This window comes from Argopecten irradians, chromosome 1, assembly GCF_041381155.1.
Source record: "Argopecten irradians isolate NY chromosome 1, Ai_NY, whole genome shotgun sequence".
NCBI classification, from domain to species: domain Eukaryota; kingdom Metazoa; phylum Mollusca; class Bivalvia; order Pectinida; family Pectinidae; genus Argopecten; species Argopecten irradians.
In genome coordinates, this window is record NC_091134.1 from 50,939,616 (window position 1) to 50,951,009 (window position 11,394).

Genomic DNA, 11,394 nt, shown 5'->3' on the forward strand with positions numbered 1-11,394 from the left:
GTATATCTATAGCTACTATATAGACACCTGTTAGATAGATGTAGGTGGACAGGTAAAACCACAGGTTTACAGCAGCTCTCATCTACATGGACAGGTCAAATAACATTTCTACCTGCAGCCTCAGGTGTTAAATCACCTGGTCATCACACAGCTAGTATGTACACTGTATAGGTATAAGTCCCTCCTGTGTGTAGGTGTTGACATTGTATACAGGTAAACCTTAGTGGCTAGAATGTCCACTACATGTTAGCTATATGGGCAAGAGATCACACCTGTATCAGGTAGATGATTATCATAGGTGAATCTCGTTAAATCCAGGTATATAATTCAGCTTACAGGTAAACACCTTTGATAATTTAATAGCCACACATTTCACAATCATCTGCTGAATAAACTTTCCTGGTTTTAATGTAGTTTACTGGTCAAAGGCCAAGATATCGGAAGTGGTTAGATAACACAGGTAAACACATTGTGATGACTAGACCTGGTAATTAGGTTGTTACACCCACCCATATGTACATACCTAACATAAGGAGTACGGCACCTTCTACAGTCAACGTCAACCTCTACCATAGCTCAGTATACAAAGACCCATTCAACAGCATGTCGTCATCAGTTATTTCCAACATCAGACATCATACTTCAGTCAGTGCATATATATTCACATCATACATATAGACAAAAGACAGACTATAAAAGCTTTAGTAACACACATTGCGGAACACAGGTATATACATAAAGCAGCAGTGCATTTAGAATTTTAACACATGCAGTTGATAATTACACAGGGTTTAATTTTTTTACTGTTTTAATATTGTTTTAATTGCTTAAGTACCAGATCAATTTAGCAGGTATCAGATAAAGATTACAATTTTTCTTTTAATAGAAATTTAATTCCCATGTAAATAAATTAAACTATTACATTCCTAGTACACTAATATAGTTCTAAACAAATTGATAATAAAAATTTTTAAGTTATTCATCTACAAACTAACGAATCTTTATGTAATTAACACTTACCGTATTCGACCCAATAAGCGCCCAGGGCGTTTGAAAAATTGAAAAATGAAAAGGTGCTAATAAGACGAAATTACTGCAAATATATACAGTTTTGTATAGTTTTGGTCTTTGTTTATGCGTGGACAATTGAAATTGAGGCCTTAAAAAGGGGAGGGGTGCTTATAGGGACATGGGCGCCTATTGGGTCGAATACGGTAATTACCCTGCCCCCTCAACACCATAGCAAAATGTATTTAGGATCATTTATCTTTGCTGTCAATTTTCTTTTGTATTTATATAATTATGTATCACATCGATGGAGAAGCAGGAAAGTCCAAGAATTCAATGTTAAAATTTCCTTAAATTATTTTCTTTGTTTCAGTAAAGGGCATACAAAGGGCAGAGCTAGCTATAGTCTGTCTAGAATAACCAGCATGTCCACACGATATTGGAGGATGACAGCAAACTTTTCTTTAGAATTCAAAGCACTACACATGCAGGTATATAATATGCAATAGGTATACATTCTCCCTTATAAGTTCTCACAGTCATGTGGACATATGAACAAAGGAGATTTTATACCAACATTACCACTCATACAGAAACCTCAATTAGATATATATAGCTATAGTGTTATCATACCTCAGGTTACAGTCCCTATTTTGAATTAAATCTAAATTTAAAACTTACATGAACTGGTGAGAATTCGCTTTAAAAATAATTAAACAAAAGTTTACCTTTTGGCATCAGCTAATACCTGAATATTTTTTTTAAATCACCTACCAATTGACTCTACATGTAACCTTTTTTTATATCAACAAACACAAATTAAAGGTGTTTCTCAATTAATTATAAAATAGAATCATCCACCAGATGACCCTTAATTCTAACAAAGAGGTTAAGTTCGTATCCCATCCCGACTAAGGATTTTTACTAACACTAAATAACCTAATTGAGATAACCCATCCAATAAAGAAGTGAACATGTATCAAGAATTTACTAAACATAGATCTATTGGAATTCAATCAGATCTCTGAGTGATGATTCAACCCTATACACTAATATCATCCCAATCCATCTTGGTGCTCACATTTCCTACATTTTCTGAAATCTCACATTAAACAGAAAATCTTCTTTTCACTTTAAATCAAAGAGAGTATATGGAAACTCCAACTGCAAGAACTTTGAAGGAGCAACATCATTGGTTGGATCAAACTTGTAAAGACCAATCAATTACAAGGTTAAGGCAACATGTCAATGGAAAAGATGTGGTCTTTATACACAGGTTACATTGTGTCGAGCCATTTGGAATGCAGATAAAAATCTGTCCAACAGACAGGTGGTCTTTATACAGAGTTGGTCATTTATACTGCTTCTTTTACAGTAATTTTTATAATTATTTTTGTTGCTAATGAAGATGTATGTGTGTATATATACATACCCTGAATAATCGAGAAAGCCACAATTTGGCACACCATCTATCCATGTTACAAATTCTACAGAGCTGTATAAACATCTACATAATATAGAAAATATTGATATCTATAGTATGGGGTTACTGCCAAAACACACACACAATTTATCTTTGCTGTCAATTTTCTTTTGTATTTATATAATTATGTATCACATCGATGGAGAAGCAGGAAAGTCCAAGAATTCAATGTTAAAATTTCCTTAAATTATTTTCTTTGTTTCAGTAAAGGGCATACAAAGGGCAGAGCTAGCTAGTATAGTCTGTCTAGAATAACCAGCATGTCCACACGATATTGGAGGATGACAGCAAACTTTTCTTTAGAATTCAAAGCACTACACATGCAGGTATATAATATGCAATAGGTATACATTCTCCCTTATAAGTTCTCACAGTCATGTGGACATATGAACAAAGGAGATTTTATACCAACATTACCACTCATACAGAAACCTCAATTAGATATATATAGCTATAGTGTTATCATACCTCAGGTTACAGTCCCTATTTTGAATTAAATCTAAATTTAAAACTTACATGAACTGGTGAGAATTCGCTTTAAAAATAATTAAACAAAAGTTTACCTTTTGGCATCAGCTAATACCTGAATATTTTTTTTAAATCACCTACCAATTGACTCTACATGTAACCTTTTTTTATATCAACAAACACAAATTAAAGGTGTTTCTCAATTAATTATAAAATAGAATCATCCACCAGATGACCCTTAATTCTAACAAAGAGGTTAAGTTCGTATCCCATCCCGACTAAGGATTTTTACTAACACTAAATAACCTAATTGAGATAACCCATCCAATAAAGAAGTGAACATGTATCAAGAATTTACTAAACATAGATCTATTGGAATTCAATCAGATCTCTGAGTGATGATTCAACCCTATACACTAATATCATCCCAATCCATCTTGGTGCTCACATTTCCTACATTTTCTGAAATCTCACATTAAACAGAAAATCTTCTTTTCACTTTAAATCAAAGAGAGTATATGGAAACTCCAACTGCAAGAACTTTGAAGGAGCAACATCATTGGTTGGATCAAACTTGTAAAGACCAATCAATTACAAGGTTAAGGCAACATGTCAATGGAAAAGATGTGGTCTTTATACACAGGTTACATTGTGTCGAGCCATTTGGAATGCAGATAAAAATCTGTCCAACAGACAGGTGGTCTTTATACAGAGTCGGTCATTTATACTGCTTCTTTTACAGTAATTTTTATAATTATTTTTGTTGCTAATGAAGATGTATGTGTGTATATATACATACCCTGAATAATCGAGAAAGCCACAATTTGGCACACCATCTATCCATGTTACAAATTCTACAGAGCTGTATAAACATCTACATAATATAGAAAATATTGATATCTATAGTATGGGGTTACTGCCAAAACACACACACACACAGCAAATAGTCAACATACCATTTATTTGATAATTGACCTGAACCAAAACTCTATTTCATCTCCATCCATTTGTATGCAGAACTGTAATGTGATACTGTCCTTTGGGAGAAAGATATTTCATTTCTACAGGATGATGGCGAGTGAGGCGAACAGTGTTTTATTATTTAAAAGTCACAGCTATTTTATATCTATAAATACAAGTCTAATCAAATTTTGTATCTTAAATTTCTTTCAATAATGATTTTTTTTTTCTGACATTTTACTGACAATGTACTGCTTTTTCATATACCCTTGGTTTTCAATTGGTAAAGTAAAATACAAAATGTATTCTGGTTTCAGGTATAATTTTAGAGTGAGAAGATCAAAACAGCAATTGGCTTGAATTGATATATGCATATGTAGCACCTGTCATTCCTTAATTACTAAGGAAATTATGTAGTTAACAAAAGGAATAGAGGCGCAAATAAGCCATCCTATCCATGCAAGAAGCTTTCTAATTCATATCATCCTATTGATGAAGGTTTCTATAGACTCCTATCATCCCTATCCATGGCCAGTACAGCTGCAGGTAGCACTATCTTCAGTCTGTTTCACCTGTGGGATACTTACAGTAGACTCAGATATACACCAGCTGACACATGTGGGTAATTCCTCATGATAGAATTCTTTTTATAGACTACACATCTGGCACACCAAGTTAAACTCACTGTTAAAGCATATATTTAAGGCATCTTCATCGTTACTAAGTAATTTAAAGTTATACCATCAAATAGGTGAATTAACTTCATAATTAAAGACTTCAATCTTTCAAAATATTAATTAATGATTAGTAAAAATTTAACTTTGATGTATCAGACTCTCGTGAATGAATAAATTGTACTGTTCATATTAAATACATCATATAACATGTACATACAAATTATTTTGTATATATAACCTAAATAAAAAAAATAAAAAATACCCGGTAACTTACGACTCATATATAAACTGTCTCTTGTTTATCATTGAATTGAATATCATTGATCAGGGTTAATAGCTGTTTATGGATATCCTCTTGTAACAGATTCACACTAACATGAACTACAGTACTGAGGAACATCAACTGCTTATATATATATATAGCTGCTGAGATCCCTGAACAAAGCCTGACACATTAAACTGTACCTGTATAAACCCTAACATTCATGTCTGAGCCATCCGAAAGGAAACTATTTCAAGTGAATGACCTAACCAAACAGGAAAATTGTACGTTGGTGATTATCAGCAAGACCAGCTTATAATACCCATACTCACATATCTTGACTGTTAACAACTATATATAACTATGAAATTAATCTTGTGTGCTGGGAACAAATTTCATACTAAAAACAAATCTCAGGCTTTTGGTTTTAACTTCAAAAGTAACAACAGTACTGAAGGGGTAATTCTTCATGATAGAGGAATTTGACTTCTGTAGCAATATGATAATATAGTCATACCAATTGCAGTATAACAAAAACAAATTAAAGTGGAAGGAATATGTTTGCCCAATTTGTCTTTAGATATGATTTCAATACATGAAAGGTTTAAAATTTCATATATAATATATAAATGCAGTAATCAAATTAAACAATACACATTTAACATGATTACTAATTAAAGGAGCATGAGATGCATTAGGTACATAGATCTATACAAATTGGGAAAAAATGATATTAATTACAACTTGCTTTCAGATGCTGAATGATTTATCATTAAAATTGGCTCTGACCCAACACCAATACCTATTGGTATGCACTTGTGACTCAGATATCAGATGGTACCACTCTGACTTTCTAACATATGCTGCTGCTAATTCCATAGGCATAGATGGAATGGACAACACCAAGGACTTCAGACCTCCAAGCAATAAACATGAAGTGTGCAACATGAGCTCAAAATCATTCACATTGACTGCATTAATTAACCAACATTATAATTGAGAGATTTCAAGACTGGGTGGGCTGTGGGCAGGTTATTTTAAGAACAAAGAAAATTTAAATCTTATTGCATAATTTCATTTGGCTTCATATATATAATATGGCAATATGTGTATAACTGAATTATTAAGAGTCATGATTACATATATTATATGTCTAGGTAAGGACTGATCTGACTGGTAGTTTAGCTATAATTAATGGTTCAAGCAATATACCAGAATCATAAAACTGGCGATACCATACCAACACATGCCAGCTGACCTGTATAAAATCCAGACAATTCATGTGATAATTTACCATTAATTGCTTCCTGTGTTTATCAACTATTTTTTATTCCGTCCAAAGACACCTGAATTGGGAGGAGGAATATTTATACTGCCACTTGAATTTAGCTCACCATCTCTATGTTGATCTAGCTAGCTAAAGCCCTTAAGTTCAACCTGGTTGGTGTTTCATTTTTTTTCAGATATAAAATATATTCTGCAATAATATTTATAATGAAAACAAACCTGAATTGAGCATTTTAAGATATCATTAGCCTGGCATTTATCATCGGTCATTCATATTTATAATGTACGTGTTAAATTATGCTGATTTCTTCATGCTTGTAAGTTCAATGTTGTGACTCACAAAGAACAAAATCCTATCCTACAACTGTTTGTCTGTTTAATGATTGATGAAAAAATAAATTGGTAAACAACTCCAACATACTTTCACTTTAAAACAAAAGACTTGAGTTATCTATGCTGCTGGTTTTAACTAGTGTATCCACATTAACGACAGCTGGGTTATATGACCTGCACCTAAGTACTACGTAACATTATGATGATAATAATGATGTGCAACCAATGTGCTTTTCAGCTTTTTTATCTAATAATAGACTAAATAGAAAATAATCTTCACTAAATGAAACTATTTAAATTCCATTCAATCCATGTAGTTCAGACAGTTCTGATTTATGGTAATTTAGAGATGTTACAATACAATATTATATTTGATATTGTTTTAAAGATGCCCCACCGCTGACAAAGGGTATTTTTTCACTATCAAAAACAGGAAAGTGACTAGAGCTGTTATCATATATCGGCATCGCGATATATCACGATTGTAGAGAAGAGACGACGATATCGTTAAAAAAACTTATATCTACGATATCGTCGTCAGCCGTAACCCATCATGTGTTAGTTGGAAAGGAAACAAAAACATTGCACAGTCGGACACAGACAGAATCTGATTGACTTGTAAACAAACATCTAATTAAAAGTATCACAAATAAACATTCGTTTTGATGAATGTTTCACTTTATTTATTTACAAATTACACTCTATATTGTACTTTCATGATTGGTCCCCCAAACATGACTTATATTTCCATAAATTCCTTTTATATTTTACTCGGCAAAAATCGTGATATTATCGTGACGATATCGTCAAATTTTGACGATATCGCGATGCACATTTTCTCTACGATAACAGCTCTAAAAGTGACTAACTTTACACCATTACAACCATTGAAAAGTTTGAGCTTCTAATTTTACTTCAAGTTAAAATTACAAAAAAAAAAATATTTGCATCCCGAAAAAATTCTGTGCCACTATATCCTATATGGATATATCATCCGCTCACGTCAGTATATAAAAAGCGGATAGATAGTCAGAATCATTCGGACTATGATTGTGCATGCACCAAAGGCAAAATAAATTATTTTAGATTACTTTTTCTGTTAATTAGACCTATATATATACATGTTTAAACACCAATTATTGTTCAAGTGATGAATATCATTTATGCTTTGTCGGCAGTGGAGCATCTTTAAAATTTGAGGAATATCTCGGTTTCAGACTGAGATTCTATAAACAAATTAAATAAACATTAAACTGAGAAATTGAAATTGGTTATCTCTGTGTATATACTGCCAATTCAAACAACTTGATAGATTGTGTCAATAGCCAATATAAACAAATCAATGAACATGGCAAAGTAGAGTGACCATGGCTGATCGTCTGATCAACTTAACATGACCTGCAAATGTCCCGAACTGTACAGCAGTCGGTCAATAGTTTAAATAGCCAGCAATTTATGAACTTGTGCCAAAATGATTCATGGTCCATGCCAATATAATCCCACTCATTCAGAAAATTAATCAGTAATTGTGGGTGAATAGGTGGGTGATTTGACCTGACACACAAAACAACTAGCTATAGCTAAATAGCTCAACCAATTTGACCAGTCAACACTCACAACAGATTCCCAGAGAGGTTTCGTGGATACTGTAACGTTTATTTCTTTCTAACAGAGACTGACAAATAGAAATTATGTTGAAATGAATTATGATCAGAAAAAAATACTTACATCATTTCGTATTTTCATTTCCTTGTCACTTCTACTATATAAACTGACCAAGGCAAAGAGAAGTATATGACGGTATAACTGACACCCAAAACCTGACCATTATGACGTCACTGATGTTGACATGGTGAGTGACGTCAACTGATCACCATCAAAAAGGCTGTTCTATATTGTGGATTATATCGTCGTTGAATGATAAACGGTTTTCCTGGTCTAGCTTAATCAATGTTAATACAGAAACCCTATCTTCCTATGGCATCTATGGTCAATATTGATGCCAGAGCTTTGCAGACAATTGTGTCATATGTCACTCTTCAATGGAGTAAAAAAGAAAATGTGAATCTATATATTGGTAATTTTTCTTTATATCGTTTAAATTTATGTAGGATTTAAGTATCTGAAATTCATATGTAAGAACGAGGAACCACATTATATAGTCAAAAAAGATCAATAGATCATAATATTACCAGATATATACATCAGAATAAAATTGGCTTACACATGCAATTGTTTATAGTCTTATATAGATTTACACTGTCACATATTATAAAGTTGTTGTAAAGTTGAATTAAGTGCTATACATGTATAGATTTACACATAAGTTAATTATTCTAAAGTTGAAATAAGTGTTCTACTTAAATATGTCCTTGACATGTTCACCTTTCAAGTAAAACCTTATATACATTCCTTCTTCAGGAACTAGATAAGCCTAATAGACATCTATACTTTTTTGTTCCATGAATTTTAAGTGATGTTAACACTTGTATGACATCTTGGGAGTTCAAAATTCTGAGACACTCAAACTACAACAATGTCCATCCATGGAAGCTACCTGTCTATTCCACATGCTACTCTGGATCCTTTTTCCACCTCAACTTCTATACATATTTTTCATAGCAAAGAATAGAGTTACAAAATTAAGTAACCCCTTAAATCACACATACACGTAAGTGTAAGCTTACATGACACTCCATATAAACAATGTACATTAATATAAACTGTTAAGTTGTCAACAGTATTTTCAGTATTTATCGTATTTTACAATTGTTGTTTTGATAACTAGCCTAGCATTGTGTGCCTAAGTTAGGGCCACAGTGGTGTCCTTGTCGTGATGTGCACATGTGTGTATAACTTATGTGCACACGTTGAGTTCACAGCAACCTAGATTACATAACATTTTATTTCAAACTCGTAAATGCTTCTTGTCCTGGCCATTTTCAACATCATGTTTTCTGTGTCAGACTTTAAACAAGCGAGAGTGTGTAAATACCAGAGGAGTGAAGGAGCCGCCCGTATGATTCACCAAGTTTGGTTTTAGGACCCGTAATAACACCATTCATAGAGACTGTGTCCACAAAATCACGTACACACTAACACAGCGAAGCCCAAACCCAAACAAAGTACGTTTGAAACCTTGTAGCGTGCATTTACCATAAACACAGACATGAAATTTTCGTATAAAGCATACTTACCTAAAAACATGTGTGATAAATTTCCGATCCATAAAAAGATGAAATTATGTATATCTCCAAAACTTTCCTAAGCATTCGTGTTCATTAGATCCACAGTCAAGCGCCATTTTGCCACTGGTATGCCCGACCTCTGTCGGGAGGGTTGTGTGTATTACGAAACAAGGGAAACTACTCTTACACATTTTTGTCTAAGTAGCTGATTTTTTTTTTTATTATTATTTTTTTTTTTTTTTTTTTTGCCACCACGAAGTCTGAAGCAGTAGTTTTTTTTTTAAATGATGGGTCCTCGTCTCTCCTCGAGACTTTAAAAAGCTAACTTACCTTTCCGTAACAAAAAATTAAGCTACAAACAATATCAATATTTATATAAAAAAAAATTATATTAATGGCTTTTTTAATCCAGATGAGGTAACTACAAAAGCCGTTTGGGCTCGTTTTGGTAGAAGAAACAAATAAACGAAACTCTTTTTTTTTTTTACTTTATTACGCGCGAAACTTTAAACAACTAATATTTTGTTTTAAGATGTTATAGACTACCACCCAAATTAAACAATCGGAAGTCTGTATTTTATATTTTACCGGGGCAGTTTAACACCTATATGCACATTAAACGAATCAGAGATCTCTAATATGTATAAGATAAGAATTTTCTGCGAAAAATGTCAATAGGATTATTTGAGGTGCTTGTTAGTAACAAAAAGGATGGCCATAAGACACTACCCTGACGAACTCAATGTTTTGGATAGTGGAATTTAAAAGTTAAATATCTATAAGACTATGACGTCACAACACTAATATTAAACTGATGTTTCTAAAAATGATCCGAGTCCATATGCTACGCATGACAATGGGATTAGTGGAAATTTTTGTCATATACATTTGGATTTCCAACAATAAAATGTATTAAGCAGTAACGCGAACGTTTAAATAAAATTCATTGTACATCAATGGATTTGTTAGGAAGAGCAACAGTATAGATACAAGCAAAGAAAATGAACATGAAAAGTATGTGGATGCACGTGAGTACGGAAGTATATTGTAGCTTAACGCCTGAAAGTTATTAAAAGCAAATCAGCTGTAAAGCGGTATCTAAATCAATTGGAATTTAAACGATTTTTCAACATATCTTTTGAGTGAACTTCAGCATTCCGGACAAAGTCATGTGTATAGATGACAAAGTTCTTGCTCGTCCATATTAAATGTGGCTTCCGGAATCAAAATGTGGCTTTCGAGGGCTCAAACAATGTAATTAGGCCTACATATTGTATTCAAAGTTTCGCGTAATAACGCCAAAAGTTTCGCATAATCAACGTCAAAGTTTCGCATAATTACGCGAAACTCTACGCCAAAAGTTTCACATAATAACGCGATAGTTTCGCGCAATTAAGCGATTTTTTTTTTGTTATACCAAAGTGAGCCCAATCGGATTTCGTAGGTTACAACACCAATAAACAAATACAAGATTCCCTGATTGGGGGGAAGACCTGTGTTGGTAGATAAGGTAGGGAGGACGAGCACCAGTGGAGAAAAGTAGGAGGGAAGGGGTGAGATAGAGTACTTAACAGTTGTTACAGGCGAGAAACAACGACACAAAGGTAGTGAACGTGAGGTAAGTTATGTTATGCCAGCAAGGAACGTGGACTCGCTGGAATCTTTCAGAACATAAAATCATGTAGAACGACATGCAGAAGATTCAACCTTTGAGGGTCTTCATCCTTT

General features: G+C 33.2%; 1 protein-coding gene across 5 annotated transcripts in view; it reads right to left on the reverse strand.

The window, feature by feature from the left end:
- Positions 1-10,117, reverse strand: part of LOC138331925 (protein-methionine sulfoxide oxidase mical3a-like) — a 46,439-nt gene extending 36,322 nt beyond the window's left edge. For 2 of the 5 annotated variants that reach the window (XM_069279793.1, XM_069279831.1), the window contains exon 1: positions 9,676-10,094. The gene's annotated coding sequence lies outside the window, so the exon portion shown is untranslated. Of the gene's footprint in view, positions 1-4,870; positions 4,964-9,675 lie in introns of those variants that run through there. The other 3 variants (XM_069279847.1, XM_069279840.1, XM_069279810.1) reach the window with 3 other exon arrangements.
- Between the last annotated feature and the right edge of the window lie 1,277 nt (positions 10,118-11,394).